At 54.8% G+C, this 14,646-nt stretch overlaps 1 protein-coding gene across 1 annotated transcript in view; it reads right to left on the reverse strand.

The window, feature by feature from the left end:
* The window catches only part of FAM53B (family with sequence similarity 53 member B), a 54,522-nt gene extending 40,540 nt beyond the window's left edge, over nucleotides 1–13,982 (reverse strand). Inside the window, exon 1 of the mRNA XM_040606252.1 lies at nucleotides 13,595–13,982. The gene's annotated coding sequence lies outside the window, so the exon portion shown is untranslated. The remainder of the gene's footprint in view (nucleotides 1–13,594) is intronic.
* Nucleotides 13,983–14,646: the final 664 nt, after the last annotated feature.

Genomic DNA, 14,646 nt, shown 5'->3' on the forward strand with positions numbered 1-14,646 from the left:
AAGGAGCAACGAAGATGACCGAGGACAGGAGGAGCAGTTTTGATATAAACACCTCTCCAAGGGGAAAAGCAGCAAATGCAGCTCAGCAGTGGAAAACGCCAACCTGGCCCCTCCAAGCAGAGAACGGTGGGCTGAGCGAAGAGCCGCTGCGCTTGCAGAGTTTAACACAGTTTAGACCCACAGGTCTGAAGAATCAAACCTAATCCCTCCAGGCCAAACCTGTTTCTAAGGCTTAGCTGCCCTCCCTCTCTCACCAATTCCGTGGAAATTCCCCTCCCGCCAGGCAGAGCTCCATTGCTCCATGCGGACACACGGCTGCGGAGCCCAGGCACACCGCAGCCGGCCAGCCCTGCTCCAAACACTGCAGGTGGCTTCCAAGGAATTTGGGGAAATAGCCAAAACTAGTTACTGCAATTGAAAACTGCGGGGTTTAAGGCTTTCTACAGAGCATAATGTTGCGATTCTATACAAACTAAAAGCCGTGCCCCCCTGCCCATCCTTCTGCTTCTTAGGAGGGATCTGGGGCTACACTGAATCTCCTCACTGCACAGCCTGGCTCACCACCAGCGCTTTGGACAATGCCAAGAGGTACCTCTTCAACTTGTTGGTTTATTGCATCATGAATTTGGGCAAGCCCTTGAACCCTATCATTTTCATGTAGCTAGGTGTGGGCTCATTTCCTCACTCCAGCAATAATTTGCCTTCTGCAGCAGGGCTGAGAGGTGGTCCGCTCTGGACAGCTTGCTCCCCTTGCTTGTGCATTCTTCCACATCATCAGCAACTATTGATTCTATTTACGGGGTAAAAGCCTCCTATGAACGCAAAAGATGCCATTCAGGGCCCAAGAAGAAGTCTTTACACTCTGAAAATGCCCCACGGACTAGTCCTGAGTAAACAGGATCATGAGTCAGCGCACGTGACTTCAAAAGACGAAATTTCCACGGATGCAGCCGTGCCAGGATCGTCCCCTTGGGAGCCTGTCAAGAGGAAAGCGCTGCCCCAGGCTGCCCAGCCTTCGGAGCAGAAAGGCTGCAGCACTGCCCCGTCTCGCCCCCAGCCTGCAGCCACCGCCTCCTGCTCCGCAGGGTCTTCCCCAGCTCCTGTACAGGCAAACACGGTCCTGCCGAGAGGTGGGAGAAGGGCTCCGGTGCCGGAGACCACGCGTCCCACACGGCACTCCCCTCCTGCCCGGCAAGGGCTTGAGCTCATCACATGCTCCAGGTACCTGGAAATCACCAGCCAAAGAGAAGGAGTAAAGAAATGTCTTCCTCTGCCTCCTGCTCGCAGCTAGACTAGACTTTTCCAGGGCTAACGAGATAAAGACACACTTTCAGCATTAACTAATAAGTAAAAGACATGCCTACACTTCACACTTTTAATGGCCACCATAGGAAAGGGGAAAGCAGTAATGGGCTGTGTTTAAGGGGAGCATCGCTCCGTAGGTCTGCGTGGCTTTGAGAACCGCATCACCTCGCTGCTTACAACCAACAGCTCCACGCAGGAATGGAGGTTCTCACTAACACGGCGTGTTGCTCCCAGCAAAGCTTTGCTCTGTCCCAGTAGAGGACAGCCCAGATGGAGCCGACCTCTACAGCCACCACTAATAAAATCCAGAGGCAGAAGGAGCCCGAGGTTCACTGCACCAGCACCCACCTCGAGGGGCCACGTTAGGAACAGCCAATACCACGTGCAGCCACCACGGATGGCCACATGCAACCTGGCTCACGGAGAACGGAGATTAACCCTTGCTACCAGGAACAACAGATGTACCGGGCTCCTGCCCACCACCATAAATTAATTACTAAGCAACTAAAAATCTATTCTTTCGATCCGATCCTTTGCTCCAAGTGCCTGGGTACCGCCTCAACCCGACAACAGTCATGCAAGGCAGCGGGTCACCAGCACCCTGAGCCCCAGACCACGCGTCCAAACAGCCCCAGCCCCCCGCGGAGAGCCTGAAATCCAAGCTCACACCCGGACCTACATATTCGGGTTGGACCTCGTCTGCGGGCAAGCTCTCACCAAAAAGAACAAGAGCAATTAAGGAAAATTCCACACCATCTAGTTGAGTAAAACACATCAGGTTTATTGCCCCCGTGCTCTTAGGGAAAACAGGAGTGGCAGGGGAAGGACTCCCTTACACACCAGCAGCGACAGGGACTGAAAGGACAGGGCAAGGGCAGAGGCGCTTTGTCTCAACATCTTAGCTTGAAGAAAATGGTGCTGGCAGTGACTTTGCCTTTTCCTCCCTGGCAACTGAAAAGGAAAAGAAGAGAGCAAAATTAGTCATTGCAAAACAGCAACCGGCAAGCGAGAGGTGTGAGCCTGGAGACGACTGGTCTCCAGCGGAGAGGTGCCAACGAGACGTGCAAAGCGACTGCGCAGGACCCAGCTCCCTGCACAAAACCACATGCCTGGTAGCCAAAGCGAAGGGCGTGCACGCTTGGAGCACTAACGGGGGGTCTCCAGCGCCTCTTGGCTGCACATCCAGCCTGCACCGAATTTTCGCGGAGGACCAGCCCCAAACCTCCAAAGGGATGGCTCCCCAGCCGGCCGCGCGCACAGGCTGACCAGCTGCTCCAGCTTCAGGGTGCACCCCCAGCACATCGCTCCACCACCCAGCGACGCCGGGGCCGGCTTCGCCCACAGCCGCTGCGGTGCCAGGAGCGGCACACAGCGCAGCTCAGCCCCACGAGCCCAGCACCTTCCCCCAGCAGGACTGGTCCCCGGGGAGCCCCATGGGAACGCAGCCCTCCCAGCAGCCACGCTGGCTTGGGGACAGACACTGCTGATATTGTCGCATGGCACCACGCGGGCCATACAGACACATCCTACAGGATGCTCTTAGTCCCAGCGACTGTAGAAATGGCACGTTCTCTTTCAGCAAACCAGTAATCGCTGCCTAATCCGCTCATTAGGGGACTGCTTCTAATTTTGAATAGTATTTCCAAGCAATATTGCTAATAATGGACCAAGGGCTGTCTCTGGAGAAGAGCAGCTGAAGCAGCAGCAGCATTCCAGCCTGCTGGTCCAACCAGCCATCTCACCTTTCTGCCTTTTTTTTTTTTTTTCCTCTTCCCCCAATTGTGAGATTTATTACAAGAATTTGCAATGGTCTGTGAGACACTGTGAGTGTTGGCCACGCTCCCAAAAGCTGAGGAATTGCTGAATTGAGAATTGCTTTGGCTGCTTAATCTCAACAACGAGGGATGCTGAACAAGCCAGCAGAGCCCAGGTTTACTTTTAATTACCGCTCAGAGCGTGCTGCTCTAGTAAACAGACACAAAAAATAACTCTTGTTTCTTCTTCCTTATATTCTTTTCCCATACACAACCTGAAGTGTCTGAGACAGAGACAGTAAACGCAGCCGCACCGTGCCATTTTTACAGACTCACTTCTCAAGCATGAACAATTCCAAACAGCACATAAACCCATCGTAATACCTACCTCTATAAGACGACGTCCACCTACTTATAGCCAGATAATAATGCTCTGAGGGCTAGAGGGGCTTCTTGGCCAGCTTGGGCTTCCTTGCTTGCTCCAGAGCTCTTGGGGTCTCTGTGAGAAGCACGCCTCGGAGCCACAAAGCGAGCTCAGCAGGGCAACGCGGACTGTAACAACCACCCACCCACCCCACGGACCAAGCACGAGCAAGATCTGGGACATCTCGCAGGGTAAGTGAGGAAAGCTTGCCAAGCGCCAGAACACCGTCGTCGCTCTCAGAACAGATTTGGATACCGTTGGCAAGCCCGATTTCTCCCTGTTTCAAGGCTGAGCTGGAGAATCGGTAGAGGCTGACGGCCCCTAAAGAAACGCCAGAATTCAAAGCAGGGAAATACTGGAGGTACGCATCGATTGACGGACTTCCCACCATCTCCTTCCACTTCCCCTTTACGGAGAAACACCCGAAGACTGCAGAAACCTCACGTGAAGCCCAGCAAAAAGAGCACTTAGACCTTCCCCAAAAACTGACAGTATCCACCTGCACAAGGCAGGCAACATTTTAAGAGCCTCAGATGCTTTCAGCAGACCCGCACAGGGCACCACACGTGCCTGCCGTCGCCTGCAAACCCTACAAGACCACTGTTTGCATTAGGCCAAAGCACTCCAGCTCTTGGGCAATCTCTGGGGTTTCATTCCTCAGCTGACTAACAGCTTTCAAAGAGCTCCTTGGCTCCTGAAAGACAAACCTAGAGCCTTTATTAATCCTCCTAGCGACTGAAAGGCACATTTCCCTGCTGTTTGTCCATTCGTTGCCATCAACACTGGCAAGGGGGAGGTACAGCAGCGGTGCGGCTGCGGAGGGAGGGAAGGAGCCCTCCGGGGCTGGGAAACTTTTGCCCACGCTGCCACCTCCGTCTCTCTGGGAGTAAACTTCCAAGCCCTGCATCTTACATAAATCTCTTCAACGAACGAGGAGCCAAACATCTGTGAGTTGTCTGAATTAGCGTGAATTTGGCAGACTGAACAGCAAACTTGTATCGCCCCGCAGCCTTCAAATTTCTTGTTTTCCTCGGGTTCATTAAATACATAACAATCTGTTACCAGAAGACGGTTCCTATGTGCATGGGCTGCCAAGGAGCCGGTTTTGATAGCTGTGGTGGGGACGGGGGAACGTGTGAGGAGGGGAAGGAGGGTCTCCCTAATGCGGCAGGGCAAGGAAAGGATGGGCTGCACCCATCCTGCCTCCTCCAGCACTCACCCACCGTGTGGCGAAGGCTGTCTCTGACATGTAAGCCCAGGGCAGCCAAAGCTGGAGGCGATCCCGGGAAACTTCAAGGGGAGCTTAAGAGTGTGGGACAAGCAAGAGGAGATGCCTTCAAAAGCCAAGGATGTCCCACAGCATCATCTCCAACTGGGATGACCACACTGCATCCAGACGGAGAACCCAGGCTCCGTGAGGGTTATTGGTACCTGTGAGCGCAGCCCTGGGCACGAGGCATCCCCGACAGCCTGGGGAAACGGGAAGCCCGGAAGCACGGAGCCCGGGCATGCAGCGAAGGCATCGCTAGCACCAAGCCGCGGGCAGAAGGGTCTAATGCTGCCATGGGGAACAGTACTGGAGGCTTCACCCTCCTTCAAAGGAAGTCTTTTGCTATGAGGAAAGTCAAAGCAAACACCCACTCACCGTGTTTACCCATTTAAATCAAAGCCCAAGCAGTGCCGAAACGCGCCCGACAGCATTTCCACAGAGTCATTCATCGAGAGTTTGGCCTTGGGTTCCAGCTGATGTTTTTAATATCGCAGGGAGACGCTTGCGAGGCTGGAATAATACAGAATCTGTTGCTGTAACACACTCGCAGCTCCTGCGAGGTGTCAGCAGCACGTAGAGCCCGAACCTCCTGCAGGTTTGGCTCCGGCAGGGGCTCCCTGAGGGTGGGCAGCCTCCCCCCGCGCCGCGGCGAGCCCACCACACCACCGCCCAGCCGGAGCAGTAGTGCCTGCAGGACAAATCTCCTAGTGTCAGGATGCTTCGAAGCCTGTAGATGCCCAATTCCCACACAGCTGGAGCCGGGCAGGATGAGCCCCACTATAGCTTGGCACCCATAAAAGCCCAGATTTTGCAGCCTGTCTCGGAGATGAGGAAAAAAAATAAATAAATAAAGTAAGTGGAAACGAAAACAGTCCCTGCTTTTATTTGGGCTGGCAGAAACACCATCCTGTCCAGCCTTCCTCGAGCTCATTTATGACAGTGTGAGCATGCAGTAAAAGGAGAAAAATAAATAAAAAAATATCTGCATTTTCCACCCCAAGACTCTCCATCTCTGGATAGTCTCCAAACATCCCTCTTCCTCCCACCCCACAGGTGAAAATCTGGAGGAGAAGCAGATTAATTCCTCCGAGCCATGGAAATGGGAAGCCCAAACGACAGCGGGGTTGGACACCGCCCCGGCACGGTGTGAACCACGAAGCCCCCTCCTGAAACGGCATCCCGAGGAGAAATGAGCTAAATGCTGCATCCCATCCCGGCTCCAGAGCTGCCAGCAGGCTGTCGGGAAGGGAATCGCGCAGGCATTTTGTCAGTGCACAAACATGAACAATTGCCCACTACAAACAATGGCGAAAACGTCCACCTTCCTCACAGGGAAAAGTGCCGATCAACTCGCCACACCAGTGAGGGAAGGAATTAAGGAATCCCGGAATTTGTAAATCAAGTCTCTAAAATGATGACAGCACCTTAAAACGTGTAAGACTGCAAGTTAAACATCAGGCTGTTAGAAAACAAGGTGAAGATTTTTTTACAGACAATAAGGACACCGAGAAGTCCCACTGACAACATCGCTCCACAGCCAGGCAGGACAGCAGGAACACCGGCCACAATGCAGAAAAGGGAGAAACGGTCAATATATGCTTTAAGGAGAAAGTAAAACGATACAGTCACGTTTGTCCAGAGTAACCTGGGATGATATTAAGCAGCAGGCACTAAATACAGGTCTTTCTTAAACAACAGCTCCAAGTAATTTACACCTTCAACTTTTCTAAAATTGTGCCAAAAAATCTTCGGAGCCACCAGCACCGATGCTCCCAAAGGAGAGGCACGCGCCAGCGTGGCACGTGATGGCCCGGGAACAGGAGCCCTGCAAGGCTCAGGGTCCAGGCCAAGCACGGAGAGTCAGGAACACAACGACCACCACCGGGAACAGAGCTCTCGCCTCGCTCCGTGTCTGTGTGCCGGGAAAAGGCAGCGCTGGTAAAACAAGACTTGGCCAAAGCGCGCAAAAGTGGGTGATGGCTACTGATGACTCTTGTAAGTGATACATCTCAAACAGACCCGCAAATAAACTGTCAATACTGGCTTCAACAGAATCTAGACTCTCACTTTTTGCCATATAATACTTCTGGCAGTAATTGGGAAGGAAACAGGAAAATCAGCGCTGTGTGAGTGACCCGAGGCTGGCAGAGCACGAAATACAGAGAAGAACAACTCGACCACACAGAACGGAGGGAAGCCACCCAGCACAGTTTTTAACCAAGATGTTAAGACACGTCTTAAAAAAATAAATTGCTTAAAAGACACTCACCTCAAAGGCAGGGGGCATGTCCCCAGGCTCCTGCGCTGCGCGGGGGGTTACCAAGGCACACGGAGGCACGGCTGTAGGCTGGATAAATTGGGATAGCCAGGAGGAGAAGAGGTGGCATTGCCTCTGCGCGCTGCACGAACCACCACGGGCATCCAGAGCCTTCTGCCGTGTGTGACCGAGGTCTGGGGAGACCCCAGCAGTAACTGAGGGACTCGAAGACACGGGTACAGCGCAGGACTCGGGGGCGTGTGGAGCGGTGACTGCTCAGGGATGACCTGGCCACCGTCAGGGGGGAAGGGGGGGGCCGGGCAGGTCCCTGGGAGGGAGCAGGCGGGCAGCGCACCACCACCCAGCGCCGCAGGTTCAGCGCAAGGGCGAAGCGCAATGTTTTCCTGAACAGCACAGACAAAAATCATTGCAAGAAGTTACCGGCACCATAAACGACTGCGGTGGGTTTTCAATCAGCGCTACGTTTTTATCTCTGCCCTGGATGGCTTTTCTAAAAGACATGCTCCAGCAAGAACTAATTGGGAAAATTACCAAAACCGGTGATCGACAGAGCAGCCTGCCGGAGCGCGGCTCTCCTGGCTCACTGCCCTGTGCCCCCAGTTTGCTGCTGCACCCCCGCATCCCCCAGCCCCACCTCCCAGCGTGGTCCCCAGGGTGGCATGTGCCGGGACCCGGAGTGAGGGCGGGCAGCGCAGCCCCGCCGCTGCCTGCCGGGCTCTTCTTGCTGCTCGAACACGGCTCCTTTCTAACCCGCCACCTTCACGGTGTGTCGCGGGGGTACGCCAGAGACCGGCACAGCGAGGGCACCAGCAGTGCAATCCATCACACTAGAGAGAGGCCTGCTTTTTTTTTTTTTTTTTTTAATTAAGTTTAAAATACTTAACAATCCACCCGAAACCTCCACGGGAAACGTAATCTTCTATCAACACCATAAACCACACGCAACCAAAAAAGTGGGTGACAGTTTCTAAACGAAGCTATCGGTAACTGTAAATCTTCATTAACCATGACGCTTTCACTTTGAGAAGTGCCATCCATTGCACTGCATTTCAATTATAGCACAGCTGATAGTCCAACAAAGAGATAATTTCTTCTGAATTAACAGAGAGGCTACAAACCCAAACGTGGATATTTTTAATGCTTTCTCTATCTTTATAATTTTAACGGAGCCTCAGCTTTGGCATACAATTGTAGCTTTTGGCATCTATTTAATAGTATTAAGACGTGTCCTTTCAAAAATATTATACAATATTAATTTGTAACAGCTGGGACAGGAAAAAAAGCATGCAATAAAAGAGTTAATAATATATATACTTGAAGTAATTTTATAGCACCGACAACTATTGCCCAGCACACCAGGAGGCTATTTGCATTAACATTAAGGTAAGCACACAAATACAAAACTCAGTTATTGTGACTTTCCCACATCACTTGAAACAAGGAATTGCTACCGCCACCTGGCCCCTCTGCTCAGCTAGGCTGCCCTACCCAGAGACAAGACTAGTTGCCTTCATTAAGGCCATTTTCCTTCCCTAACATACCCCAGCAGCACAGAGCAGCGATGACAGTGGTTGTACAACTGGGGCAACTGAGGCAGAGGAGCACGAAGGCCTGTCTCGGGTCACCGCAAGAGATGTCAGGGGAGAAAGGACAAAAAAGAAATTTCTTAAATGCAATTAAGCGCGTGATGTGCTTTAAGTCATCCATGGGATGCTGGGTTTGGCAGCAGGACGAGGGGTGCATCTCTCGACGCCCCCAGTCCAGACCGGCCGCCAGGACCAAAGCAAGGTGCTGATGCACCCTGACAGCAGCACCATTCTGCACCACCCCCACCCCCACTTCTCCTCTACCATCGAAAAGATTTTTGGTCCTTCCTTTCAAGGGCTAGTTTGGAGCAGAGAGGAGGACACAGGTTTTCCAGCTGCTGGATCAAAGTTTGCCAGATTTTTTTATTTTTTTAACAAACCCTAGGAGACATAAACGATATATAAGCACGAAACAGCCACAAAGTAAAACTCTTCTTTCACTAAGTCCCATACCTACCGCACAGCGCAAGCTGAACTTCGGCTGCTGAAAGCAAAAGCTATGGCCAGGATCCACAAATATAGGGAATGATATAGCCCGAGGGATGCTTCAAATGGACTACAGAGGAGTGACACCAATGCTGCTGCTATATTTAATCCTCTAAAAGCAAAAACCATGACCAGGTCTCCCTTGGGCATGTTTTGTTGGTTTGTTGGTTTTTTTTTTTTTTGGTTGTTTTTTTTTTTTTTTTGGGGGGGGGAGGTGGCATAGAAACTCAATGCACCAGAACAGATTTTTTGCACTCACTCAACCAGTTCTTAAAATATTACTTAAATATGGCAATTAAAGAGCAAAACTCGCCCGGGTACCCCTCACCCTCTGTGCAGGGACCCGCAGCCTGCGGTGCCAGGAGCAGCTGTGCTTCGTGCAGGCTTCGGTGCTCCTCCTGTTCAGTCCAACACAGTTTCCTCCTTCCGTGCATTTCAACAGAAACTTCTAACATATCAAATCTTACTTATCTCACAGAGCATATGTTAGAGGCATAAGATGCAGTATCTTGCATATCTAACATATCAAACGTCACAGGCTTCAAAACTCACGGGTCAACCAGACGAAGCCAGGAGAAATGCTGGCTGTAAATAAATTGCATGACAGGACTTCTTAATTTTCAAAACCCACTTCACCTGTTGATGACTAAAGGCTCACGCATCCACAGCCTGCGCTATCAGAGCTCGCATCAGCCTGGTGAGGCTTCGGAAAAAAAGCTCCTGCTTGGGAATTTTTGTCTCTCTAAAGGCAGCCAACTCGTAAAAGCTTGGAAAAACAACACAGCCCAAGGATCTGCTCTCCGCTTCACAGTACCAGAGCCACGTTCTGCATTGCTGCTCTACACAAATAGCTGGGTCGTGGGCAGCTGGGCTGCGACTGCGGACACGGAGAGTGACCTTGGCTAGGTCCTCTTTCATAATTATAACATGGCCACTGCCCATAGGGACACTTGAGTGCAGAACCAGAGCTCTGGGGTTCAGGTCTGCCGCTGCCCCAACCGCTTTCGAGGAATTTATGGAAGGTCTCATCTCGAAAGAGAGCGGTGGCCCTCACGCCGTGCCGTGCCGGGGTCCAGGCTGGGGCAGGGAGGGCTCCCCAGGGGGGAGCAGCCCCATCACGTTTAATGACCCGGCAGGCTCGGAGGCACAGATGAGTAGCATGGTGGAAAATTCCCTTCTCTTTGCCCAATTAGTTTATATTTAGCTCTCCAGGGAGCAGACGCACTGGAGGAGCTGTTGTTTTGGTGATATTTTTGCACGTCCCTGCGGGGACCCCTGCAACGCAAACTGCGGCATGCCGGGGGAGGCTGCCAGCAAACAGCCATCACCGCCTCGCTCCACCACCGCATCGGACCAGGCACGCGAGACGGCAACAGACACAGCCCTCTGCTGCGTGGTGGACTCCTTTTTTTATTATTATTTTGTTGTTGTTGTTGTTGTTGTTCTGTTTCCCTGAGTCAGCAGGCTTGCTTCCTCTTCCTCCTCCTCCCCGTTTTGGGAGAGAAAGGAGCAAAATAAAACAGTCAGCCAAGAAGACAGCTTGGAGCTAACAGAGAAGCAACCTCCCCGGCTCCTCTGCTGGCCTGATCCCCCGTGGGCAAGGGAATAAAATGTGGGCTTGTCTTTCTGGCAGTATTTTCACTCCAGGAGGGAGTTTTGGTGAGTACGGACCTGATACAAAGGCTCTGCTTCCCCTCTCCCTCCCCTGGGACGTGGGAAGGAGAACCGACTCCTCTGGGCTAAGCTCTCCAAAGAGCTGTGAGCATCTCTGGCACCTCGCCCTGCCCCAGCCCGTCGGTCCAAAGTCTGCTCTGCCACAGATTAATGTTCATTAAAACTATTTCCCAGCAAAATCATTCTACAAACCATGTGATACAGGAGGGGGAAGGGAGCAAGGCCCAAATCAGCCCTTTCAACCTGGGGCGTCCTCTTTTCTACCTGATGTTTTACAAGGAAAGTACGAACTACCTCCAGCCTGAGGAAGATCAAGAAAAGAAACTCTACACAACATTACAAGAAAGGAAGAAAGAAGAGCAGCTGCCAACCGCGCAGCTGCCATTAGAGAAACCAGAAGTCAACCAGCAATAATCAAACGGACAAATTGGATAAACCTCCCCCCCCTGCACTCTCCTTCAGGACACAGTCCATCCCGCCTGTTCTGCACAGAACTACAGGTGTTTCGGCAAAAAGTTGTACATCTCATTCTAACTATGCCTTTGCTGAAAGCGAAGCAAGCCTTTGATACTAAAAATTAATTACATATAATTAACCAAAGTGGATTTGGAGATTTCTATTGGTATGCGCTTACCTATTTGCATGTGTGCATATTCATGCACATGTATTCACTTATGTAGGTATCCATACCTGAAAATTAGCATAACATCGGTGCCTGGCTCTGTCCCACAGTCTGCTGGATCTCCATATATAAAAATCTGGATCTCACTCACACAAATCTACTGATTCGATCTGCCCTGATTTTCCATGCAAAGTTTTGCATTCAACAGCCCAATCTTCCTCCCCAAAGACATCTGCTTTCTATAACTGACGCGGTTCCTGGACACCTCGGCCCTGTGCAGGGCTGGAAGTCGCAAAAGTTTCCCTCCCTCCTCTAGGTTTAGCCTGGAAGCAAGAAAGTCAGGATCCAGGGATTCCGCTGCAGAACTGCCCGCACGCGTGGCCGTGCTCCACGTGGCCGTGCTCGGCGGGGTGTCCTTCTCTCCTTTGAAGTGGAGAGAAGGAAACAACTCCACGGCAGGTTACTTTGCTTAGGTTTTGCTCCCCCGGACTTTTGAAAGCAAGGAGGCTGTGTCCTCCCAGCGACGCGCCTCCAGCATGGCCCCACCGGCCCTACCCCCGCACCCCCGAGCCCAGCCGTGCCAGCGCGGGGGCTAACACACCCACCACCACGAGCATCCCCAGGCTCCAGAGGACTTCTGAAAACAAAGAAATAGCTCAGAAGCCCTCTTCAAACCTACTGAGCCACGACAGGTAAGGACAGAGCAAACCGCTCTGAAATTCAGGTTTTTTTACTATCACCCTAATTAATCTGTTTCGTGACCCACCCCAAATATTTTCTCGAGAAACATTATCTGCGTCGGTTTGGGGTTTCATTTCTTTTTCCAGCCCTCAGCCAAGCCCTGGTAAATACTTGAACGCGGCGGCAGGCTCCTGCGCTCGGAGACACCGATACTGGGGAGGGGTGGGCAGTGCTGCCCACCGCCCGCCGCGCTCTCGCTGCGTTATCGCAAGACGCTGCCACCTCTGCAATTAGCAAGTAGTTTTTAACCTGTCAAAACAGACTTTTATTATTGTTTGAGGACTCGCAAGGAAAATACGCACATCTGGTTTCAATCACAAACCGAAGTTTCATCTATCAGCCTCTTTCATAACAAATTACGCTCACTTTTTACTCCAGAGGATTTCCTAAGGAGGGGATGCGCTGCCAAGGTACGCCAGCGCCTGCCGAGACCGCACGGCACAGAAAGACACTACCCAGCGCCGGGCACCACGCCGCCGCCAAGTCGCTTGCTCTGCCAAGCACAGGAAATCTTAACATCATCGAGGAGAAACCCAGGAGATCTTCGCGTACCGCCGTGCGTGACACCTCCACGTACCATGTAATTCGAACAACCCGACGTCGCTGAACGGAGAAGCAAGACTTTCTAGGACAAGCCGCTGCCAGGGACTTTTGCCAGCGGGAGCTGCCGTGTCTGGGTGCGGTGGCGTTGGGGACCCCCGCGGGGGGCACAGCCCGCACCCCCCCGCGCCACATGCCGTGTGTGTCAGGTGTGAAGACCGCGGTGGTGGCGCGGCCGGGCCGCCCAGCATCCCTGCAGCGATGCCCCACCGTGCCCACCGCTCCGCGGGGTGCAGCCCCCCCATCGCACCCCCCAGGCCGGGGGTCACACCCAGCCCGCCGACATCCGAGTCTCAGCCCCGTTAAACGCCGCGGCCGGCCCGGGGAAAGGCAAGCACGTGTTGGTCCCTGTGGAGGCAGAAATCCCGCAGGCAAGGGCGGAGGAGCCCGGGGGGGGGAAGGCTCGATCCCCACACGCCAAACTTCGCGGGGCCGCTCGGCCCCGGCTCCCACCGGGGACCCCAGCCCGCCTCGGCCCCGGCGGCCCCCCCGGCGGCTCCCGCCCGTCCCGCGCTCCCCCCCGCGGCACCCGCGCGGCCCCGGGGCGGGGGGGGGCAGCGCGAAGCGGCGGCACAAAGGCGCGGGGAAGCCCCCAGCCCACGCTCCGCCCGGCCGCAGCGCTGAGCCCCGCCGCTCCCGCGGGGCCGAGGGTGCGCGGCGGCCGGCGGGGCTGCCACCCACCCCGGGGCCGCCGCTGCCCTCCTGCCGCCCCGTACCCCGGGCACGGCTCGGCGCACCGCCGCCCTTTGTCCGCCGCGCCCCCCTCCCTGCCCTCCCCGGGGCGGCGCGGCGGGACCCCCGCGCAGGGACCCGCCGCGAGTGACAGCGCGGCGCGGCCCCGCCCGGGCGCTTACCGTGGTGGCGGCGGCGCGGCCCGGCCGGGCCGGCTGTGGGCGCCGCTCCGAGCCGCGCTCCTCTGCCGCCGCCGCCGCCGTGCTGCGGGCGGGGCGGGCGGGCGGGGAGGGAGGAGGAAATGCGCTTGTCACTTCCTGAGCGGGGCCGGCGCAGGCAGGGCCCGGCCCGCACCTGCGGACCCCCGGCCCCCGCCCCGGGCGCAGGCGGCGGCGCCCCGCGGGGGTCGGTGCGAGGTGAGGCGGGGAGGGACCCCGGCCGCCGTCCAGAGTGGGCGTCCCCAGGGATGAACACCGGGGCGGGGAGGGGGGAAAAAAGCACCGAAATAATAAAAAATGTAAGAACAGCGAGGCCGGGCAGCGCTGAGGGGGGCAGGGGCGGAGGGCACCGCCAGCGCCTCGCCGCCGCCCGCAGCCCGGCCTGGCCGGCCCTGCCCCCGCGGGGACTGCGCGCCCGGCGGCCGAGAGTGACTCCTGGTGGCGCGGCACGGGCGGCTCCGGCGGGGCTCCCGTAGGGCTCCCGTAGAGCTCCCGGTGGGGCTCCCATAGGGCTCTCGTAGGGCTCTCATAGAGCTCCCGGTGGGGCTGCCATAGGGCTCCCGTAGGGCTCCCGGTGGGGCTGCCATAGGGCTCCCATAGATCTCCCATAGGGCTCCCATAGGGCTTCCAGCACACCTCCAGCGGGGCTCCCAGTGGGGCTCCCCGCAGGGCTCCAGCAGAGCTCCCAGTGCAGCTCCCAGCAGGGCTCCAGTGGAGCTCCCAGCACGGCTCCTGCAGCCACACGTAGAAAAGCTCCCCAACATGAAGTACCCCTTAAGTTTTAGTACACCACAGATGTGCACCATCGGTACCCAACTGGTGGGATTCGGCAAAAAATCACACTCCTTGATTTTCCACCGTTTTTCCACTGTTGCTATTGGGAAGAAGCATTCGATGGAACACAAGCTGAGCAAAACCCTGCCAGACCAAAGGTGGCCATGGGTCCTCTGCAGTGGCCTCACTTGGGAGATGGCCTTTAGAAACAATCTGTCCTAACAATAACATTTTCCATCCAT

Source organism: Falco naumanni, chromosome 9 (genome assembly GCF_017639655.2).
Source record: "Falco naumanni isolate bFalNau1 chromosome 9, bFalNau1.pat, whole genome shotgun sequence".
NCBI classification, from domain to species: domain Eukaryota; kingdom Metazoa; phylum Chordata; class Aves; order Falconiformes; family Falconidae; genus Falco; species Falco naumanni.